General features: G+C 38.4%; 1 protein-coding gene and 1 long non-coding RNA gene across 5 annotated transcripts in view; one reads left to right on the forward strand and one right to left on the reverse strand.

Moving 5' to 3' along the window:
- The window catches only part of LOC112661805 (uncharacterized), a 414,903-nt gene that overhangs the window by 315,915 nt on the left and 74,502 nt on the right, over positions 1–24,486 (forward strand). For 2 of the 4 annotated variants that reach the window (XR_007407640.1, XR_007407639.1), the window contains one exon: positions 7,718–7,796. This is a non-coding gene — a long non-coding RNA (uncharacterized LOC112661805). Of the gene's footprint in view, positions 1–7,717; positions 7,797–13,628; positions 13,838–13,890; positions 14,053–24,486 lie in introns of those variants that run through there. The other 2 variants (XR_003137985.3, XR_003137981.3) reach the window with 2 other exon arrangements.
- Positions 1–24,486, reverse strand: part of CYYR1 (cysteine and tyrosine rich 1) — a 106,808-nt gene that overhangs the window by 48,580 nt on the left and 33,742 nt on the right. The gene's annotated exons all lie outside the window — the stretch shown is intronic.

Below are 24,486 nucleotides of genomic sequence, written 5' to 3' on the forward strand. Positions count from 1 at the left end.
TCTCATTTAAACACTTGACCACTGATAACTCTACAGGCCAATGAAGCCCATAATGAACAAAGAATCAAGGTGTATGGCTAATCACAGAGAAACCAGAATCATTTCTAATATCATCCTTTTCATGACAGTGCTAGTGAGCTCTGAGCTTGGATTTTTCCACTTGCTGTATGAAAATACAAAGACTATAATAATACGACTGGAGAAAAAAATCAAATATTTGCTACAAAAACCCTCAGCCCACAGGTTGCTGTGATTTTCACTTGAGTATACTCAAGGGCTCATTTTACTTTCGACTTTAAAATTCACACTCAATTTTGACACGAGACGTATGACTCAGTTCTTTACGGTACCGATCCTGTAAAAACAGATGACTCAGCCACCAGTTATAACAGCAGATTATTGCAGTATTCATCCAAACATGCCTTATGCTGACTAGAGAGGGCTTTCAAGTTAATGAGGCAAAAACAGCAATGTCCTGATGGAACATATGCTGTCCTGTAATATGGAAAAAAAAAGAGAACCAAATATAAATACTAAACAATGTAGTATCATTGAAATGTAATCCCTTAAAAAAAACAGGCATCTTTACTTTTCCCATTGTTTGATTATTAATTTTAGAATAGCTGTTCTCTTAAATCTATTTTTATGCAAAATCAGGATTCAGATGCCCATATGAACCAAGAGACCAGAGGCTGACTTTTCTCAACAGGTTTCCCCTTCAGAGCCAAAGCATCCATTGCAAAAGAAAATGAGGTCAGCCCTAAGAAAAATGGTAATCATTTAATAACATTGCTGTAAGCCAAAGAAGAATTACAAAAATAAGTCAATCTGGTGCAACAAAAAGCCAAAAAAAAAAAAAAAAAAACCCAAAATCCAAGTAAAAACAGGTTCAAAATTAAAGTGTTTATTTTCAGTTCACCTAACAAACTGCTGAAAGAAATTACATTTTCCCTCAAGAAGGAAATGACACAATACCATTTTCTACCCATTGAACATCACAGGATGACATAGGATGAATGTCAACATACAAACATGACATCCTCTTAATTATGTTAATGTCAGGCAATAGAGCCAACATGGGAGAGTTATGAATTCGTTCAACATGGATTGAGCACCTACCATATATCTTCTATTCCCCCGTTGGAGGGGCTTGGCATACAAAAGGTTGTACGGTGGGGGTGACAAGTGTAAGTTCCAAGTCACCACTGGAATAAAGTAACATCTGAGGGGCCCCGGAGGCAGAGTCAGGAAAGACTTCACAGATGGCATGACATATAAGCAGAGGCAGAAAGCAGTAGGAATTTGCCAGTTAGACAAGGTGGAAAAATATTCCAGCAGAGGTCACGTGCAAAGGCATAGATGTGTGAAGTAGCTTCAGATGTTTGGAAAACAACAAGCAGTGTTGCGTGTCTGCTGCAAAAATTGCAGTCTAGAAGTGACAAGAGATGTGGCTACAAATGCAGACAGGAACTTGATGGTAAGGGATCTTTAAGTCCAAAGAGGTTAGCTCCTCCTTTGCAGGGAGGGGAATGGCACAACCAGATTCCCGTTTTAGAAAGATACTTCCTGTAGCTGTGTTCAGTGAGAGAATGGGGCTTGAGAGATTCCTGAGGGGCTGTTCCTGCAATTCGTATGACAGGGAATGAGGGCTGGACATGAGGTCCCATTGGAGGGAGAGAGGGGAAAGGGTGGATTTGTTTTGGACCAAGAACTTTTTAGAAATGGTTACCAGTCTCAGGGGGTTCTGACTTGAGCTACTGGGGTAATGAGTGTTTTCTGAGCTGAGAACAGGAATACAATGGGCATAAATTCTGGAATCGGCTGATGCAGGTTGGGGATGCTTCTATTTTTGGAGACACTGAGGCAAAAGGTGTCTTTGAGTATCCAGAAGGAAATGACAAAGCAGAGTTTGTAAGATTAATGTATTCATTCTGTCATTACCTAGGACACTCCAAGTGCTGGTTTCATTTGCTGTGAAATTATATGCAAAGATTTTTGATGATTTACAGTGGTGGTTCATGAGAATAAAGACTCTTGCAAGGATTTCTTTGATAGCTTTATGGCAAGTGTTTCAAATAAGGGCAATGCAGCCGAGATATCACTGGGAACCTTGATAGAAGTCTGATTGTCATCAACATAATTTGCAGTGTGAGTTAACACCACTAGTGTTGGTTTGGTGAGAATTAGTCAGGGATCAAAACCACACATCCTGAAGTCAAGCTTATATTGTAACATCATCCATCATAAATAACTGCTTAGTGTCATAAATAGGCTTTTAGAAAACAATCCTTTAAAAATATAAATTAAACCATGTCACTACACACTTTCCATGAGGTAATGCTAAAGTGTTGATAGTAAGCTGTAGACAGAATCGAGATGGTTGTATTAGAATAGGCTGAGCTTGTGCTGCCATGACTAACAAGCCCCAGATCTCAATGGCTTAACTGAGAAAGCTTATTTTTTCCTCAAAGTCTGCTTAAGTCAAGTGACTCACGGTGCCGGCTCTCCTCCCTGCAGTGACTCAGCGATCCAGGCTCTTTCCATCTTTTGGCTCCACTCTCTTAACATATGGCCTCCATGCTTGCCCCCAAAGGGGTTGTGTTGAAAGGACCCACAGAGCCTTTTACCTAACTCAGGCCAGAAGTGACATACATCACTTCTGCTCATGGTCCGATGATCAGCTACTCCCATGGTCCCACTTAACTATGAGAGGGCTGGTTGGGAAGTATAGTCTCCTAAGAGCCCTTCAAGGACAGGGAACTTGAACACTGGCAGGCACTCCTTAGGTTTCACACAGCAGCCAGTTTTGGAATGATTTTCCTAAGATGTGGCACAAAGCAATGGAGAGAGCACAAGTAGGATCCAGCAGAGCTGAGCATAGATCTGGTTAAATAGGATTCTACCTATGTTGCCTTGAGTAAGTCAATTTTTACCTCTCTAGTCTTTGTTTTCAAATCCATAAAGTGGGGAAAATAATACATAGCCTGCTTGGAGGGATTTTTTAGTTTTAACTATAAAAGTTTGCAAGCAGAATTACCGAATTTAGGCTGGTATTCAAATGCAAGTACATAAATAATTCAGTAAGAAACCTAGAAAGCCTGCCTAGATGAGATACAATGAATTATACTATTTTACATCAATGCTGTGAGAGCCGTAGAGAATAATGGTACCATTTCCAGTCTTGCTTGCTTAACAGCTGTGACACCTAAGCAGTGAAGTAAGGAGTTGTTTATTTATTAGCACTAGTGTATTTTCTATGTATGAGTATGAAGAAAAATGCAAAGGAAATTATGATATGTGATAAACATTATATGATATATGATAAACATTAACAATCACCCAAAGCCCATGTTTGCAGTCTCTGAAAACACTTTTATGTTATCACTACCTTCAAGAGTGAATGCATCCAATATTGGCAGCCCACATGGTCTCCTATGCTCTGTTGCGGGAGGGCGTCCTCCTGGATCAGCTATTGAACAACAAAGCCAACCCTATATTCCAAGGATTGATGCATAGTTAGGACAAGGTATAATGCTGATCAACTATACACTATTTGAAAAATTTCATTAGACTATATTTAAAGATATATCAAAGTCTTTTAAAAAACATTACTTTTTATAGATTTGGGTAATTAATGAGTATATTTGTTGTCAGACTTCAAAAAGATATTGAATTTATATGTCATTATTTTTTACGTCAGATTGTTGATGTTGGTAAAATATTAATGGTAATGATGGTAATAATGGTATTCTATTTATAAGTTTTCTATTTGCAAAAAAAATCTTATAAAAAGCAAGCCTAATCTTTTAAGTATATGTAATGTGAAATACTGAAGGTGTGAATTATACTATTAAAATATGCTTTGAGTTCTCCAGAAAAAGAGATTCAGTGGAATCTATAGCATTAGAACAGAAAGAGTCCAAGTCACCTGTCCCAAATTAACAAACTGTCCTAGAGAACTTCTTTTTGACTCAGCCTGCCATTTATTTTCTGAGAAAGCTCATTCTGCTCATCTGTATCTATATCTGACAGAAAAGTATTTCCTTTAGTAAGCAGATTTGCCTCTGTAGAACCTCTATCCATTATTCTAGATGTTTCTTGCCGCTAGGAACAGTACTATACACACACTAAACATTAGAAACGTCATGTCATTTAAAGGTCACAGATTGACAGCCTACGATGTTAGAGTCCAGAAACCCATCAGTACTATGGTAACCAAGACACCAAAGTCCATATAAGAATCTTCTAATTGAACTTTGTCATGGAATTTTTCTGCCGAGTCATTGGCCCACATAACTCTACTCTGACGAACAAAAGAAATGGATCCAATAAAGCCAGCTGCAAATAGATACCCACAGCCACGTGCTGGAATGCAGACAGCATATCAACAATGAGATAAAGCTTTCTGAAGCAGAAGGTCACTGAACCAAGATTTCTGACACATGTCCAAGTGCTGGCTTTTAAAATGGAGAGTAATAGAGAGCACAGTGGATTTTATAGGATGTTTTATCCGATGTTATGATAAAATAGGACCAGGTTATTGCAAAGTGAATGCTCCTTTGTTTCCTTTTGCCAACAAGGAAACTACTACTGACTGCCTCGACCCCAGGGTTTGGGTTACTTCCCACCCCCCACAAAGATTACAACCTTGAGAATGACTGTTTTTCTTCTTTTATTCTCTTTCAACACTTCCGCCATTCTCTTTCATAAAAGACACTCGGAGAGCTGGCCACAGTGTCAAGCTGATGATCATGCATTGTGTGGATGTTTTGAAATAGAGAGTGTAGAGGAATAAATGGTCCAGGTCAAACGCCTCTGTCTACATGGCAGTTACAAACTGTGTCAAAAATAGCACACATGCACACACAGACACGGAGACACACAGCTTGAACGGAGGTCTCTTATCTCACATCTCTCTTCCCACTAATCTATTTCTTATTCAGATTTGACAGTATCATGCCTGTCTTTAATAAACCCCGTCAGTGGTTTTCCACCACGGCCTATGTACCATTCACATTGAGTCTAGATTGGGGTCTGCAAACAATAACCTGATGGCCAAATCTGATCTGCTGCCTATTTCTGTATGCCTATTAGCTAAACACACACACACACACACATATATATTTTATATATTTTCATGTTTTTAAATGGTTGGAAAAAATTTAAAAAGTGATATATTGTGAAATTCAACTTTCAGTGTCCATAAATGTTTTATTGGAACACATCCATACTCATTTGTTTACATACTGTCTGTGCCTTCTTTTGAGTTACAAAGGTAGAGCTGAGTAGTTGCAACAAAGAGCACATGGCCTGCAAAGCTGAAAATATTGGCTATCTGGCCAAATAAAACAGAAGTTTGCCAACTCCCAGGGTCTGAGAATGGACCTCCTGGGGTTGGATAGCGCCTTGCCTGTGCAGCTATATACTAAGTTCTGATCTCTAATATTCATCATGGTAAGTGCTTTTTCCCTAGCCAGACATTCAATATTTTCCATAAGTTAGGCCTGGACCAGATTTTCTCCAGCCTTCCCACCCACTACTTATTACTCTTTTCTCGGTACCCTTTGTCTGTTTATGTTGCTTCTGTGTTCTAGCTGTGTGCTCTCCTTTATTTGTTGGTTGATATCCAATATTGAAAGCCCAACTCAGATGTCACTTTGAACATGGCAGCTCAGAAATGTGCCTACCTAATCTGATTTCTTGCTACGATGAATTTGCGCCATGTTTGATGTTCTCTGGCACACTTACCCATATCCTGCTTTGCACTATACTTAGTCATGCACTTGTGTCATTTCCCCTACTTTGTCATACAACCCTTAAGTGTGAGGACTTGCCTTAGTTACCTTTGTATCACCTAAGAATGGTGTGGGTGTGGACAGGCTTGGTTCAAATCCCTGCAGACTGAGGGACTAGTGCCAGGAACCATGCCAGGCCTCTGCACACACACAATTACATACTTCCTTAGTTGCAGGGTGCAAGGAAATGCCAGTGGCATGGAAAAAGACCCAAGTTAGTGTTCTAATAAAGCTGCTGTGGGGAGGGTGGCTCAGTTCCATAAAAACAAACAAAATCTTTGAAGGGCATAAGCCCAGGACCCAATCCAGAATCAGGGAATGCACTGAATAAACAGACAGGCCTTATACATCGGTGACATTCAAGTTCAATAGAAGTGGCAAGATTCCATTCCCCAGACCAGGGTCCAGGGCAACAGAGCCAATAAAAAAAGGGATAAAGTAAGGTAGTGGAGTTTAGCCAAGAGAAAACAGAAGCCAGGTCTTAGAAAGACCAGGGCTCTAAAGAGGTGACTGGGCAAAAGTCCAAAGAGAGAAACACACTCAAGGTCAGAGCTAAGCTACTACCAAGGCAGTGACTGGAGTCTCAAGTATTGGGTAGGGCCTCCTTAAATTATTCCTATTTAGGTTCAGATTTAATTCACAATCTGGGCACCTGGGTGGCTTAGTTAAGTGTCTGCTTTTTGCTCAGGTCATGGTCTCAAGGTCCTGGGATCAAACCCTGCACCAGTCTCCCTGCTCAGCAAGGAGCCTACTTCTCCCTATCCCACCCCCTCTCCTTCTGCTTTCTCTCTTTTTCTCTCTCACTGTTAAATAAATAAATAAATAAATAAATAAATAAATAAATAAAATCTTTTAAAAAAGATTTATTTCAGAATCTAGAGAGTAGAGAAACCGATAAAGAAGCCCTAGTAGTGGGTGAAGAAAAGAGACCCGGAAGGAGGGACAGAACAGAGCCTGGGAAAGATCAGGGTAGGAGGGAGCTAAACGAGCATTAACCACCTTCAATCCAGTGATAAGGCTTTCACTTACAATATCTCGTTTGACATGCACAGGAACTCTGCAAGGAAGCAGCATATCCCCATTTTACAGAAGAGGAAATTATGGCTTAGAGAGATTATAAATAATTAGTGGAGCTGAGGTTTAAAGGCAAATATAAAAGAACCCAAACCAAATCTCCCTGCTCCCAACCACTACACACCACACTTCTTCAAGAGATAGCTATTAAATGAATAATAGAAATATATTAGATATAGAAAGAGAAATTATAAATGGACTATCTTTTTATAATTCAACATGGTAAATGTGATAGCACAGATGGCTGTTGTCTCTCTTATCATGGGACCATTGAACTCACAACTCACTCGTGGATACTCTCTGTCCCACAAGCCAAAAAGTACATGAAAAAAATCTAAGAACATATTGGTTGCTCTAGTCAGTTGCTTTGGATTTCTAGCCTTCCAAGCCTTTCAAATATTCCAAATTTCATTTCCATACTTATTTTAGTTTGCTCAGTCCTCCTGGGTTAACAACTGTCTTCCAATTAACCCGTGTACACCTTGTTCCCAACTCGTTAAATGTTACCTCCTCAATAAAATCCTCCTTGATCTCTTTATTCAGAAATGCTGTCTCTTTCTTTCTTCTACTCTGACACCATGTCTTTCTATACCATTTATGTGGCTCTATACTTGATCTGAAATAATACCTACATCGATACTATAAACTCCAAGAATGTTAGAGTTTGTGTACATCTTTTACTCACCCCCTACAATGCCTTAGAATGGCATTCATACAAAAAGTGTTTAAAAATTGAAATCTTAAGGAACAATGTATACATGAAATTTCACTTTCTTAGATCCTCTACATGGGCGTTTTTTCCTTCGAAGGTTTGTTCTCACACTCATTTTTTACTTGGTTTTTTTCAGTTAATACAGTTCCTTCTGGTCACTGGAATTCTTTAGAATGAAGCAGTTGTATGAAATGGAAGAAGATGGCATATTGAAGGTAGACTATGGCTCTTTGTTTTATATCACCTGCAAAGCCAATGTGAGGATCTCAGTCTAAAAGTACTTTTTACTACCATTAGGATGCGCAGGCTTATTGACATACAATCTGTTTTTCAAGTCTTTAACAAAAATACTGATTTGGTCCTATGATCATATATTCTTTCTAAAGTGCTATTTAAATAACTGTAAAATGTCTTTTGTTATATAATTTATATCATTGTGACAGTCTGATAGTTCACAGGGGGCTCCTTGAAAGCCAGTTTGGATTACAGGACAAGACATACTTAAGACATTTTAAAAGCACATTAAAAGGGACTTTTTTCTCATTTGAAAATATTAATGAATTTTTAATGGACAAAGTTTCCTAAATTATGAAAAAATAATCTTGAGTTTGCAGTGATCATAAGAAAATTAACTACCATTAAAGCTAAAAATATGAAATATATTCTTCTGGAAATTGCACCTCAAAAATATTAATGACAATATTTAACTGATGGCTTTTGCTGGATGATAAGTTCCCTAGTTTTGATATGTTTATAGAGGCTTCCCAAAATGTAATCAATTTTTAATTATCTGTGTAAATAGACAATAGTGGTATGATAATGGTCAAACTTAGAGCCGCTAAAATTGGCCTCTAGAATGTGTTAAATATTTCAAGGGATATTGCTTTAAAATTCCTTGCTTAACTTAATATTAAGATTATTCTACAAGCTACCAAGTAATGAAGGGATTCTAGGAAATAATAAAAGAAATGTTTAGCCAGGATTTAAGAATTCACTAGGATAATCTATCCAATTATAACTTTGACTATGATTGAGGCTAAAAATAATGTACCTATCAATAAGGTGAATTACAAGAATAGGAATAGAACACCCTGTATGGGATTATCTGAGCCAATTCTTTCTAGAATCCATTTTTTACTTTTCATGTTATTATATGCAGTTTTAATATGGTATTACTTCTAATCTTTCAAGTACTGCTGTCAGATAAACCTAATTATTTCCTAGAAGTGGCTTGCTACTGAAAGAAAAATGCAGCAGAAAACTTATTCACCCATTTAGATACATTTAGTTTACGTTAAAATATTTTCGTCTTTATTCTTTCTCTAAAAGGAAAGGACTCAGGTAGATGAGGAATCAGACATATTGGCAAAGGTAAGAGTAAGGATGCAGAGGGGACAGAGGAGGGAATCCTCACATTTGAGATAGCCTAGAAAATTCTTCATTAAACCTTTAAGACACTCCAGAAAATTTCCACACAGGCACATACAGATATTTCCTGGGAACTGCTATGGACTGAATATTTATGTCCCCTCAAGATTCATATGTTGAGGGGCACCTGGGAGGCTCAGTGGTTGAGCATCTGCCTTTGGCTCAGGATGTGATCCTAGTCTGGGGCTCGAGTCCCGGATCAGGCTCCCTGTGAGGAGCCTGCTTCTCTCTCTGCCTATGTCTCTGCCTCTCTCTGTCTCTCATGAATAAATAAATAAAATATTTTAAAAATTCATATGTTGAAGGCCTAATCCCAATGCAATATATTTGAAGGTGGGGCCTTTGAAAAGCAATTAGATTTAGATAGGGTCATGAAGGTAGAGCCTCCGCAAAGGGATTAGTCCCTTTATAAAAAGAGACCAGAGAGCTTTGGTCTCTCTCCATCTTGTCTCCCATCTTGCTTAGCACGAAAGCTGCTGTCTGTAAATCAGGAAGAGGGACCTGACCAAACACCCAACCATGCTGACTGATCTTAGACTTCCCAGTTCCTACAACTATGAGAAATAAATGTTAACTGTTTAAGCTACTCAATATGGTATTCTGTTATAGCAGACTGTACAGACCATAACCTGAGGGCATGTCAGTGTTCGTCTCACATAGCTCTGAGTCTTGGCCAACAACATCAATGAATCTTTGTGTGTGGCACAGCACCTATGATGACTGCACACAGCTCTGCTAAAGACATTGGATCTTTAACTCTGTGGGTGGGGCCACTCTGTGCATTTGTGAGGGCAATGCTAAGACAGCGTCTGGTGCTATCAAATCAGGTCCTAATTATCTGCACCCATCTGAGATCCAAACTTGGACACTTGACATGGTTGTCTAGGGCATTAACTTCTTAAAGCTAATTTTTTAAAAAGATTTTATTTACTTATTCATGAGACACACACACACACACACACACACACAGACGCACAGACACAGGCAGAGGGAGAAGCAGGCTCCATTCCATGCAGGGAGCCCGACGTGGCTCGATCCTGGATCTCCAGAACCACACCCTGGGCTGAAGGCGGTACTAAACCACTTAGCCACTCAGGCTGCCCATAAAGCTAATGTTTTAATCTTATTTGTGAAAAGAAGAAATTATGCTACTTTACTCTTTGTAGCTCCATACTTTATGATGTTCTTGCACTATCATCCTCCTAATGTTCAGCCTTCTGACACACCAACAAATGGTTCAATTTAGTTCCTCACCAAATGATTAGCTTAAGAAAGAGAAAGGGCTCAGGATCAGGTGCCACTCTGAGTTCAAAAATTAGGCAGTAATTTACATTCTTGAAGTATCATTAAAATCCTTACCACAGATGTCTTTTCTTCCCAAACTGAATAGATTTGGTAGAACCATCCCTGTTCCTTTACTCAGGGCTGTCTGTGATTTGTGGCAAACATTTTAATATAGATCCTAACGTCAGAGGCACCATCAGTTTTTGTACACGATCATGTCTTCTTATTCATTGCCGTACCCTCAGAATGAATTATTATGTAAATCTTAGGCTGTATAGTCAATCTATTCACTCACTTGATTTCACAAATATTTACTGAGAACCTACCATGTGCCAAGTACTAACTATTTCAAATGTTTGGAATACATTATTATGATACTTGTCCTTGAAGAGATTACATTTTGGAAGGAGTAAGGAGGACAGGCAGTAAACATAATAAAGTATAAATATTGTCAGAAGATATTAAATTCTACAAGGAATAAAAGAGTAGGTCACAGCAGGATAAGGAGGATCAAAGGAAGGGATAGGGATGCAAGTGAGTTGAGATGCAAAGACTTGAAGGTGGTGAAGGCATTGGCCAAGCAGACACCTGGAAAAGGACATTCCAGGCAGGCAGCACAGCCAGTGCAGTAGCATAAATTGTGTCTCATACATCCAAGTAAGGAAGTCATTGTGGCTGAAGGAGAGTGCCTCAGAGGGATAATGGTAGGAGATAAAGTCAGGTTAAGAGGTCAAGTCTAAAGGGACTTGTAGACTATTTAAGAAGTTTGGCTCTAATCCTCCATGGACATAGAGAACTACTAAAGAATTATGAGCAGAGGACTGACATGATCCAACATTGGGTATTGAAAAGAATCCCTCTGGTTGGGGAATGAGAAGAGAGACTGCCAGGAGAAAATAAAGCAGGAGACAATTGCAATAATCCAGGGAAGCGGTATTTTTAAGAGATGAAGTCAGCAACCTTGTTTCTCAATGAATTCACCTATCAATGATATCTAGCCAACTGAAATTACTTTATATGTATACTAAAGAAATCTAGTCAAATAGATCTAGTTCTGCCAATACATTTTCATACTGAGATATGCTCAAGTATTTTTTAAATTCTTATATTTTGTAAGCAGGAGTGAGTGGACACTAAATTCAAACAAATTCCAATAAAAACCATCAGGACCAACTTATCTGAAAGTAACATTCAAATTCATATCAATCAGTAATAGCTAATAATGGCCTCCTTGAATTTGTTCTAATTTTGACCAAGTAATAATATTTCCATCTATTTTTTTAAAAAAGAATTCCTGATGGACTGCTAACTCTGTTGAACTCTTGAATATATCTCATTCCAAAGAGAATGATTAACAAAATACTGTTTCACTGGGTCCTGGACACATGCTATATATTCTGATAAAACCTACTTATAGCTCATCTGTGACATAACTTCTGAATTAAAGGCAAAGAAAAAAACAGGAAGAGAAAGAAAAAAATATTTGTTCATATTTGGAAAGAAATTCAGGTCACTTCTTTAGCAGATGAGAGTAGGATTTATAATGTTTCTCTCTCTCTTTCTCTCTCTCTCTGGAGCTCCTTGTTAGCTGTTTTGTCCTTCAGGAAAGGATATGTGGTGGTATGGATTGAAAAGGTTACACTGTCATTATTTGCAAATGAATTCTATCTGGAATGAAAATTCACATAGTTTTACATTGATGTTGTCTTGTTCTATGTGGTAATTTGTCAAAACTGTATGCTGTCTACTACAAATATTTCACCTTTATTTATTAGCACATTTAGATCAACCACAGTATTGGGGACTTACACTATGAGAATAGTAACAATTGGCTATGTGAGCATTACTCCAACGACAGAGAAGATTTATATTATTTTTAAAAGCTTACAGAAGTTACTTTAAACTAGTCTTGATCTATTCTATGAAGGGATTTTAGTGGACTTGAAAGCCTCCAAAATTATTTGCAAAGTTTTGTATCCATATGAATCTGTTAAATGATCCAACAGTTTTTATCACAATTTTGAAGGCACCTGTAACAGCACCCCTCTTTGGGGGATAAAAAGAACTTAAAAACACTTAGAAAAATGCACAGATGGTATTTTTAAGGGTTATTTATATAGCAGAAGAATACTCTCCCAATTTATGAATGGTTTAACTGCTCACAAAATTTAGTTTTGTTTTTTTATCAAAATGGACCTTTTGCTTTCACAGCTTGATTTTCTAGAGAAAATATTTTATTTTACCTGCTATCATTTTTTATGATGTGATAGACTTTAATTTATTTCAGTCAGCATTGATGAGCACCTACCATACACTGGGGGATATGATGATGAAAAAAAAAATTAAAAGGCCTGGTTCTTGTCCTTGAGAATCTCATTGTGAATTAAGAAAGATGGAGATACAGCTATTGGTCATAAATTGTGAAAAACACGATCAGGAAAATGAATTCAAGGGTGGTTTTATCCTTGGGATAACTGAATTCCCTGGAAGGAGTTTGGTTATTGGTACAGGAAAGATGAATAAGTTTTTCCAGGCCCAGGAAGAAAGCTAGAATATTCTGGGCACAAAGCACAAGAAGTATGAAGACAAGAACAGGGCACCTGGGTGTCTTGGTGGTTGAGCATCTGCCTTTGGCTCAAGTCATGATCCCAGGATCCTGGGACTGAGTCCCACATCAGGCTCCCTGCAGGGAGCCTGTTTTTCCCTCTGCCTATGTCTCTGCTTCTCTCTGTGTGTCTCTCATGAATAAATAAATAGAATCTTAAGAAAGAAAGAAAGAGAAAGAAAGAAAGAAAGAAAGAAAGAAAGAAAGAAAGAAAGAAAGAAGAGAAAGAAAGAAGGAAGGAAGGAAGGAAGGAAGGAAGGAAGGAAGGAAGGAAGGAAGAAAGAAAGAAAGAAAGAAAGAAAGAAAGAGAAAGAAAGAAAGAAAGAAAGAAAGAAAGAAAGAAAGAAAGAAAGAAAGAAAGAAAGAAAGAGAAATATTCAGTTTTGTGAGAACACAGAGGTGGGGGCAAGCTGGTGGGGGGGGCTGGCATGGGGACTTCAGCTGAAAGGAAGTCTGGTAAGGTAAGGCCAGACTGCAAAGCACCTTGGGACCATCCTAAGAATCTGGACTTGTGTTGTCAGGGGATGAAGAAGTACTGAAAGTATCAGGTAGAGAAGAGATATAATCATATTATTTTAGAAATCGAACTCTGGTGGATTAGATGAGGTTGACTGACAACACCAGAAGCTATTGAAAAAAAGATATGCTTGAATTAATAACAGAATATAGCTAGTCTTGCCTCTATTTTATGTTTGTTTATTTATTTATACACATTTCTTCTTTATTGTAGCTTATAGAGGGATCACAACCAGCTTTCAAAACAATTCCATGGTCTGGAGAGAAAGGCTGAGTAGTAGCAGAATGGGCAAGACTCACTTCACTGCCATCCTTCCATGGTTATTTCAGATTGAGGGATATTCACTTTCATTGTAGAAGTCTAGAACACTTCAAGTCTGGAAGTTTTCTTTCCCTAACTTCATCCATCTAATCTATCTACAGGTACTATTGTTTCTTCCTGCAAAACATACTCTGAATCTGACCTTTCTTCCCAGGCCATTACTCAAGGAAAAGTCCCAATCCTCTCTCAGGCTCCCCAGGATGGCTCTAAAGTGGAGTCCCTGCTTTCTCTCTTGCTCCTCACAATCTGTTCTCCACATGAAAGTGAGTGACCTTTTAAAATAAAATACAAATCAAATCATTCTTCAGAGGCCTCAGCCCTGACTAGCGTCTGTGTATTTCTATTCTGTTTTTGTCCTTGGAGATACAGGTCTTATTTTTGAGTCCTACTACAACATTTTATTGGCTAGGTGACTGTGTGAGTCCAATGGAAGGCACTTTGCTTCTTTGATTCTTGGTTTTATTTGTTTCGTTTTCATCTTTAAAGTGGTATATTAACCCTTGAGCTTGCTTCAGGATTCCAGATATCAGAGAAAGATGAAGTCATCCTAAGATTCAGGAACTCCACTTAGAGACAATCATATGTCCTCCAAACGCTATAGCCCGGTTTATTTTTTAAATCTGCCTGAGTGAAGGCATTCCTCTCTGTCCACAAAATAAGCCAAAAGTTCAAGTCCGTCAGTCATAATGAATTAGGTAATGAAGTAAGTTGACCCCTTCAGTAAAGAAGCTCTGGACTCTTCTATTTTTCTTTCTTGCAAATATTGTGTTTATGACATGAATGAAGTAGGGGAAAGGCTGCCCTCCTGTAACTTTATTCTGCCCAGGAAACATATAAAAGGTTATTTGGACATTTGAAGCAAATTAGAGCCAGAGCAAAGGCCAAAAGCATGGCCAGTTTCCTACTTTCCTTTGTCCACAGGCCAAAACATTACCAAACTAAGTAGGCCTGTCAATAAACTGGGGCTTGGAATTTGAAATTAGCAAGCACAATTTCTAAAATATTATGGTGTTTTATTTTGTTTTTTCAGGCATGAAGTTGTGTGAGCTCAGTATATTTTAATTATGTAAAATAACCCAATTTACATAACCAATTAAAGTCAAACCACTTTTATTTTTTCTCAATGCATGTTGTATAAACCTCGAAGGTCAGAAAGTCAACCAAAAAGGAGTACCTAGTACAGAGCTCTTTATATCAGCCACGAATCTAGAAATCTTTCCTTTTATGGACAGTTACTTGATTGTTGAATAGTTCTGTTTTCATCAAGTAAAACTGGCCTACGTTGAAATTCCATTTCATCGCTGCTTCTGTACATTTCTTTTATTTTGCATGAATATGGCCAGATGAATCATACATAAAGAAAGCTCAGCTCCTCCAGAACACTGCTATTTTACAAAGAGCTCTGCTGCCAAATTCAAAGCTAAATTCAGGTTTTAGGTATCAGAATCTTTTTATAGGTCCCAGGAGAATATTTTTTTCAAATAAAACAGCTCAGCGATCAGAGGTTCTGTTCACCTGTTGTGTTCTCCAGAAATATGGTATTCTACAAAATCTGAGATAATGAGGGTTAAGACATTATTATTACCCTTTTAAAAAAAGCTCAAAGGAATGAACTGTTTCCTGAAAATATCACATGGAAACTTCAAGAAATAAATTCTAGAAATGCTACTTAAAAAGAGGTAAAGGAAAAACTTAAAAATCTGAAAATGTTCTGAAAGAAATCTAGTTAACTATCAGTCAAAAAGTAGCTATTTTGGTAGAATAGAAATATATCTATTTTATGCCAAAATATCATTCTGTTAGTAACTAACTTTCTGCTTTTAGCTCAAAAGGTTTGCATTGAAAGCCTTTGGTTTCTTTTTCGAAATTCCTGTTAAATATTTTCCAGAAATCTGTTGATGCAACTTTGGAAAGACTCTAAAATGAGGAAAAAATGAACATAAAATCTACGATTCAGTTCAATCTACTGGGATGGTACCATTTAATAAGAGAGAAGCAATTTCCTAATTGGAAATCAATTTGACCTGTTATTGAGGAGCTTGGTTACTGATGATCTGTGGCCATCAGACAAAGAAAGTGTTCAAGAGAAGGAAGAGCATTCAAGTAAATCTCTTCTGAGCCTTTTCAACAAAGGTTTTCTGGGACAGGCAAGCTAACACCATAAAGTTTTTTTGGTTTGTATCTATTTCAGATACCCAGTCCATTACTGACAGCAAACAAAGGGACATAGTAAAATAAAATAAGTATTGAGTCCTTCCTCTCTGTACTCTACAAAGATACTTTACATATTTATTTCGCACAACAATCTGATAGTTGTATATTGTCATTGCCACTTAACATATGAAGAAAGTATGGCTCAGAGGTGTTTACCAACTTGCTTAAGATCCCCAGGTTAGTAGGTGCAGAGGAGGTGATTTGAATAGAAGTATGCTTAGTTCAAAGCCCATTCTTTGTCTATCACATCAGATTTTGTTACATATGTTTCACATATGGAATTAATGAGTGTCATGCATTACATTTGTAAAGCATAGCGTTTATGAAGAAAATAGGTAACCACAATTTTTATTTAAACCTTAAAATACAAATGATGGCTCTTGGCTTTGCCTAAAATGGATTAAACCTAACAAAACATGGTTTTGCTGATCCAGCAGCAGCCATAGCATGGGTTAGGAATAAGTGCACACTATTGCAGAGTTGGAGGCTGGCTAGACCAAGAAAGAATATGGTACACAGAGACCCAGATCCTGAAGGCTCAGGAAAACACAGTTTGCAACAGTTAGGAACAATATCACCAGTCTCTATTTTACCTAATTTAAAATTATCAGCTGCAGGTAATGTTGTTTTTTGACAGAGGTCACTGTGGTTCAATGTTTGTTGGATTTTATCTTATTAAGCCCTTAGGTTGCTTGCAAGAATGATTGAGGAACAGAAGTATATGTGGAGTCCTTATGAAGGAGTTAGCTCTTAGGCCTTCGGTAATAACGGATCTTCAAGCTATAGGAGGGGTGCCTGGCTGGCTTGGTGGGTAGGGTGTGTGATTCTTGATCTCGGAGTTGTGGGTTTGATTCCCACACTGGAGGTAGAGATTACACAAAAAAATAAAAAAATATTTAAAGATTTTCCTTTCTTGAGAGTGAGAGAGAGAGAGAGCACACAAGCAGTGGGGAGGACTAGAGGGAGGAGCAGGTTCCCCGCTGAGCAGGGAGCCCATTGCAGGACACAGTCCAAGGACCCTGAGATCATGACCTGAGCTGAAGGCAGATGCTTAACCCACTGAGCCACCCAAGCGACCCCCAAAGTAAAATCTTTATAAAAAATAGAGGAAACAAAGGATCTTTGAAAGCTCCTTTCCTTTTTTAAAATTATTTTTTATAAAAGTATAGTTGACACACAATGTTACATCAGTTTCAAGTGTACAACATAGTGATTCAATTTCTCTCTATATATGTTAGGCTGAGCTCACCAAGAGGGTAGCTACCCACTGTCACCATGCAATGATATCACAAAACCATTGACTATATTCCCTGTGTTGTACCATTCATCTTTTTGACTTATTCATTCCATAACTAGAAGTCTGTATCTCCCACTGCCCTTCAGCCATTTTGCCCATCCCCCACTGCTTCCCCTCTGGCAACCACCAGTTTGTTGTCCGTAGATATGGGCCTGTTTTTGCTTTTGGTTTCTTTGTTCATTTGTTCATTTGTTGGTTTGTTTATTCATTTTCATAGAGTCCACATATGAGTGATATCATATGGTGTTTGTCTTCTTTGTCTGACCTGTTTTACTTAGCTTAATACCCTAGGTCCATCCATGTTGTTGCAAGTGGCAAGATCTCATTCATTTTTATGGCTGAGTAATATTCCACTGCATGTATGTACCACATCTTTATCCATTCATCTATCTATGGACACTTAGGTTGCTTACATATCTTGGCTATTGTAAATAATGCTGCAATAAACATAAGGGTGAATATATCTTTTCAAATAAGTGCTTTCATTTTCTTTGGGCAAATACCCATGATGGCTCCTTTCTGGATAATTTTATGTTATTGTACCAAATCCATCTTTTCTAGCGATAACTGATAAATTGTGGAGCAACACTCATAAATATTCTCAGGAATACTGACACGTAAGTACTTATGGCAGCTCCACAATGATGGTAAATAAATGAACAGTTCTTCCATTGAAGACTAGAACAAACCCACTCTATATCATACGAGGTACACTGTGAAGCTTAGGTTTGTCAGCCTTGCTTGTTTTTGTGTGTTATGAAACTCATCAGAGCTGAGAAACACTTATGGAATTCAAGCTGTTCACAATCAGCCTGCATGACTGCTTTTTGCCATAATAAAGTTATGTTTTATTAATGGAGAAATTTTACTCGTATCTAGAAGTTGAGTGTCCTGTTATTTTGTGTGTTTTCTGTGGAATTCTTGGAATGGTTCTGAGAGCAGAACAACTGCAAAAGTGAAAGTTAGCAAACACTAGTTTATGTAACATAACCAGCCAAAGCCACTTACTCTTTCAAGGCAAAAGGTCTAGAAGATTTTGTTAAGAATTCAGGGCTCAAATGTAATTGCTTTAAGACTGATTCAAGTAATATAAAATTCTGTATCAAATTCTAAATACACGTAGCTTTAAGTACCTATGTTAGGCTAGTCACCAGTATTTGTAGCACTATGTCAGCATTTGTCTCAAATCAGTTTAAGGAATTTGTCAACCAGAATCTCAAAATAATGACCTTGCAAAATACTTTGTCAATATTCCACTAATATCACTATGATGTATTGTCATCTGCTTATTGGTTGTCTGATTTCTCCATTACAACTCTTTGAAGGCAGCAATCGTGTGTTATTTCTTTGTATGCTCAGGCACTAGCAGAATTCTTTTACATGACAGGGGCTTAATAAAGGGCTAATGTTAAATGAGTAAATCAATGAATATGAGTTACAGCTTTCTCATTCCATTACACTCAGCTTCAGAGTCTTCAGTCGGTGGCCATTCACTGCATCTCTACTATGTGTTAATGCACTAGATATTGTCTTACCCCTCTTGACCCACCTTCCACCCTCCCCCATCTGGCTCAGTAGTCAGGAATGTTGACCCATAACAACTGCATCAACAGACCAACTTGCCTTCTGACTTCGGTGACCCTGGGTTTGGGCACCAAAAGCCGAGTGCAGGAGACTGGAGGTTGGAAGGAAAGGGAGAATGAGCTCTATGATACTTTGGCTCTGCTTCCAGTCAGTTGCTACCAGGCTGCCGCATACAGCTACTCTCTCTGGATTTGGGTCACTGCTCCTGCTCCTTATCCCTCAGTGTTAGGGATGCTCTCAGCTGTTGATAGCCTGGAACACTGCACCATCTTTTGTTGGTTTCTCTAGTCCCTATCTGCACCTTTACAAAGGCTCCTTTTATTAAATGCTCTTCGATTGCTGGTTTGAGTATGCTGTTTCCAGCTGGGACTTTTGGTACCATGATAACCATTTGCATAAATCTTAAGTAATTAATTTTACTCTTTACATTTGCAAGGAAAATAGGACTGTTCCCATTCTACAGAATGGCTGTGATAGAAATACACCTTACCTGAAACTTCTGCTGTTTTCATTCACTCATTCATCCTTTGTTCATTTTGTTTCCCATAAGTCATTGGAAATTTTGTCTATTGACATTGCAATTGCTAGATGCAATTCCTGCTGAAAGCAGAGTGGCACAGAGACAACATGACTCAAAAGGAGTATCTCTTTTGGATAAAAGAATAAACTAGTGTAAAGGAGCTTTTTGCTGAGTGTGGGCAAAAAAAAGGGGGGAGGAAGGAGGAAAGTTATAAAAGGATAAACGAAGGAGGCTCAGCTCAGAATACTTTTGCCTTTATAACGAACTGTACCATGGAAGGTTTGTTCATTCTATTCATTTGGGTGGAGAGAGGCAGGCTTATGAGACTTTTACTATGGCTATAGAGGGAAGTCAATGACTTTTAAATCAGGTTTTGTTATAGCACCCTCTAAAATTTAAAAGGCTCTCTAATTTCATTTGTTTTATACACAGTGTCAGCATTCTGAGGGTTCTTCTTGCATGTACTACCATGATAGATCAGTGGGCACTCTCACATCCCACTCCCCGAGGGTTGCCTCAGTTTCTCTATTAAGCTCTAGAGTTAAGTGAATCCTGAAGTACTCCCGCTGGAAGGTATTTGTAGCTTGTCTATCTAATAGACCACCAGTGAGTTTGTAGGTCTCATTAAGAAAGGTCACTTAAGACTTAAGTTTCCAGAGAAGCATGAGAGAGAAGGGAAGATATATTGTTGAAAGCTACACAGGCACTAAGGTCTACTTTTCTATGAGATGCTTCATTATACTCTTAACAAACGTGTGTGTGTATGATCTATATGAATTCAGAAATAGTGTACATTACCAAAGGAAGGCAATATCAAATTATAGCATTTCAAAGTAAGGGATGGCAGGAACCTCAGACTTTTTTTGGAAGGTGTAAGTCACCTTACTTAGTATATTTTAAACACCGTTTCCCCCACACTTCAGAGGCTTTCCTTTTAGAAAAGCATGGCAGGAGTTGCCCTAATGTGATTAGAAAAGGCCTGAAGCTTTGCTTTTAAAATTCAATACTTAGGTAGAAAGAAAATGATAACTTTTCCCCTTTGATTTTTAGTCGCTATTTTTATAACACTAGCAGCCCTGAGACATGGGAATGGAAATGTACCTGCTTCCTGATGTTACCTGAGCACCACTAAAACTACAGCCCTTTAACCGGCTCTGTTCTCATCTGTGCTTTTATCTTTATTTCTGCATTCCCCCGGTATATCATTTCTATGTTCTCCAGACTTATTCTCGGCTTTCTTGATGCTACATTTGCTTGTTTCTTTGTTCAATGAATATTTATTGAGCACCTACTGTGGCCCAGCCAAAGATCCTACACTCAAAGAGTCAAGCAAAAGAGCCAAGAATTTGTAAACACTGATCATTGTAAACACTTGTGATGGAAAAATACAAATGTAGGAGCAGAAAGCCAGGGAACCTTACCTGTGTGGATTCAGAGAAATTTTCCTAGGGAAATGATGTGATGGATGAGCACATTAATTGATTAATTGAAGAGTACAGGAAAAAGTCTAGGGGCAGTTTATCAGAAAGAATAGTATATGGAGGGACTCAGAGACTGTATGGGGCTGGAATCAGGTATGACTATATGCAGTAAGCACTTGACTTAAAACTACTGAGCTCCAGCTAACCTATTCATGAAATCAAGGCTCAGCTATTAAAAGGTGCGAGGTGGCTTCCCTATACTATTCTTCTGTGTGGCATCCCCCTTTATATATTTATTTTATTTTTTAAAGATTTTTATTTATTCATGAGAGACACACAGAGAGAGGCAGAGACATAAGCAGAGGGAGAAGCAGACTTCCTGCGGGGAGCCTGATGCGGGACTTGATCCTGGGACCCTGAGATCATGATCTGAGCTAAAGACAGACACTCAACCAGTGAGCAGCCACCCAGGTGCCCCTGGCATTCCCCTTTAGTTCACAACTCAGAACACGTAAAGAACAAATGCAGGGATGTAGACAGGAGAGATTCTAGTTTAAATTACCATACAAATGACCTTAAGCAGTCAGTGTTTGGCCCAAGCAAGGTTTATCTAAGTGCTCCAGCTTTAAATCCAACTTGGGCTGGCAGGAAGGGGTCTTTGTCTTGTATCAGCACTCAGTGATCCAGGCGAGAGGACATTTCATTGCAACAGAGAGAAGAGCATGTACCAAGTAACTGAACCCTTTGAGAGCTTCCCAGAACCGCTGAACATTTCACTGGCCAAAGTAAGCCACAGAGCAATGCTTAACCTCAAACTACAGGAGAGGCAACAGCCTACCACCATGAGGCTGGTAGGTAGAAAACTAGAAATATCTGGTAAGCTAGAGTAGTGATCACCACAGAGATGAGCCTCTGTTTATCAGATACCACAGGCTATGGAAAAAGCAAATTACTGGTGCTCTGCCTCAAACCAACCCGTTGTCTGCCCTCTCACGTTCAACCAGCTGTCACTAAACCGGAGAATGGATGTGGGTGAGGGCATTGTAGTGGGGTGTGTGTGCCAAAGGGGAGGTCAGAAGGTGTTCACTAAACAGTGCAATGATTTGTAAATGGAGAATAGGTAGAGAGATAAAATACCATTTTCATTTCTTTGACTTGTTCTTCTACTTCCTGGAAGAAAGAAAAGAGTAATGTTGTCCTTAATATTATTTTCAACATATATTTTCAAATATATGTTGAACTTTGAGTGAAGCTATCTTTTTCTAAAGCCTTTATTTATTTGTGAGAGAAAGAGAGCAAGTGTGAGCCAGCGCGAGGTGGGGGGCAGGGAGGCAAGAGGAAGGGGCAGAGGAAGAGGGAGAGGGACAAGCAGATTCCCTGGTGAGCCGGAGCCTGGAAGTGGCCTGATCCCAGGACCCTGCATGACCTGAGCCCAAGTTGGAGGCTTCACTGACTGAACCACTCAGGTGCCCCAAAGCTATCTTAATTGAGTTGCCAAGAACTCCTTCCCATTCTTTGTTTCTTGGCATGTGTAGTATCTGGTCTTGTTTTTATAGATGCAAATGGTCTCTTAGTTCTTTTAAATGTTAATTATGATGTTGTTTTCATGTGTTTACTTTCTCATCACTGAGTTCCTCTCCCTTCTCTGTTTCTTATTTGACTCTATTTTGTTTTGTTCTGGCTCTATCTTTCATAGTAGAGGCTGTCCTCTAATGTCTGGTCTTCCTTAGCTATTAAATCATATTTAAAAGTGAGGCCCCAAATGAACCAGACTGAGGAGCATGAGTATAACTTCTCAATCTGTGAGTCTCACTGTCGTGTTGCTACTATGAGATCAGTCATCCAGTTGGGGGAATCTCCACAGGCCTGTATCCACAGTTTGGAGGTTCTTGACTTATTTTGTGCCACGGCAGTCTGGTGAAGTCTTGTAGACCCTATTTTAGATTTTTAAATGCATGAAAAAAATTATAGCAAAGTATTAAAAATTAAATTTGTGAAACAATAAAATGTGCTTATTGTAATATGGGACACAGTAATAGTAATGCATCATATCATAAGCTTTAGTGTTGTATCTAATAACTATTGAAATAATAATGGGTGCAAATACTATTTCAAGATATAAGCAATGAGTAATGTGATAAAAGAAATTACCATGATTCTTATTGGTGACAAAGTCATAGGTACTGCTAATATTATAATGGTTTGTTACCTACATTCAAAAATGATAGAGATGCTAATTTTCAGAGGTTAGGGGAAACAAAAAATGAATTATTATTCTCATTCAAGTTCACAGACCCTCTGGTTAAAAATCCTATCATAGGTCTATACTTTTGCATGGATCAATTTTCTTTCAGAAGACAGTTCACCAATCTCCAACCTCAAGTATGTATGCCTGGCTGCAGGCCTTTCCAGAGCCATGCAGGGAATAAATCTCTCTTCAGTGGGAAGATTTTCCCATAATCCCTCTGATTTCAGCATAGTAACTCACCCTCCAACCTCAACTATTCTTGCTGTCTCCATAACCAGAGGCTATCTGATAAAACCTCTCTAAAAACAGACCCTAGGTTTTCTCTTGATGGAGCCAGGGTGGAGAGGGAAGATGGGAAGTCTAACTTCTCTTTTAAAGATGTTCAGTCCACACTCCAGTTTTCAGCCTCATCTTTTTGCACACTTACCTGGCAAACAACAGATCCTACAGTATCTGAGGATTCTCATAGTTTTATGGGAAAATGACTGGCTTTCTGGCTTGCTGCTTCAACAGACTCAGATCACTGCATTCTCCAGTCTAAAGGAGTTAATAGTGGTTAAACTATTTCCCAGATTTCAAAAAGTTACTTTGTTGTGTGCTGTCTTCTTTTTGTCCTTGCGATTTTTTTCTCTTAATTCCTTTACTGTCATTGCTTTGTGAGGCTTCAGGAGGAAGTTCAGATAGACATTTGCATTCAGCCTATGCTGTTTAAACAGAGCTTTGATGCATTCATAAATTCATAAGTAGCATTTTATTATGTCTGGGATTCACATTTTTTCTTTCTGTTCATAATAGCAAATCTCCTTCTCTCTGATTTAATATAAAAGTGAGACAACAAGGTTGATATGCAATGCCACTTTAAGAGAGACATCTACTTTGTGTTTTAAGGAAATCATTTCTTAAAAGAAAGTTTCTTAGACTCTCCCTAATTGTTTTTAGCATCTCTGCTTAGAATACTAGACTAAGTTTCTCAAAGTCAACAACCAGTGATGTGGACACTTTTTTCTTCTGTTGCAATGGTAAAAGTGGAGTAGTTCCTATGGGTACAACCCTACCGCAGGTAACAACTGAATTCGTGGTCAATGTAAAAAACAACTCCCCAAAGTCACTGGAGAGAAACCAAAAGCAGGGATAAACTGGAAGAGAGCCATGACTCGGAGGAAGAAGATGGGACTGGGTGAGTTTCCTGTTGATCAGACTTTTGTCCCAGTCTGATTAATTAGATTTACTAAATCTTGGATAGAAATCCTTTCAGTGTGCTAGTTTTAAGAATAAGAGGACAGAGTTTAGGACTGTCAAAGTAGATGGAAAATGAGGGAGAAAATCAAGGAAAGGAGAAACTCTGGGGCAAGGGGGAGGGGGAACGTCAAATTGTGCACATAAATTCTAAGAAAATCTCAGGATGGCATGTGAACTATGTGTGCATGTAACTGTGAGCAGCCCTGAGGCTAAAAGAATTGAAGAGA

Source organism: Canis lupus, chromosome 31, assembly GCF_003254725.2.
Source record: "Canis lupus dingo isolate Sandy chromosome 31, ASM325472v2, whole genome shotgun sequence".
NCBI classification, from domain to species: Eukaryota; Metazoa; Chordata; class Mammalia; order Carnivora; family Canidae; genus Canis; species Canis lupus.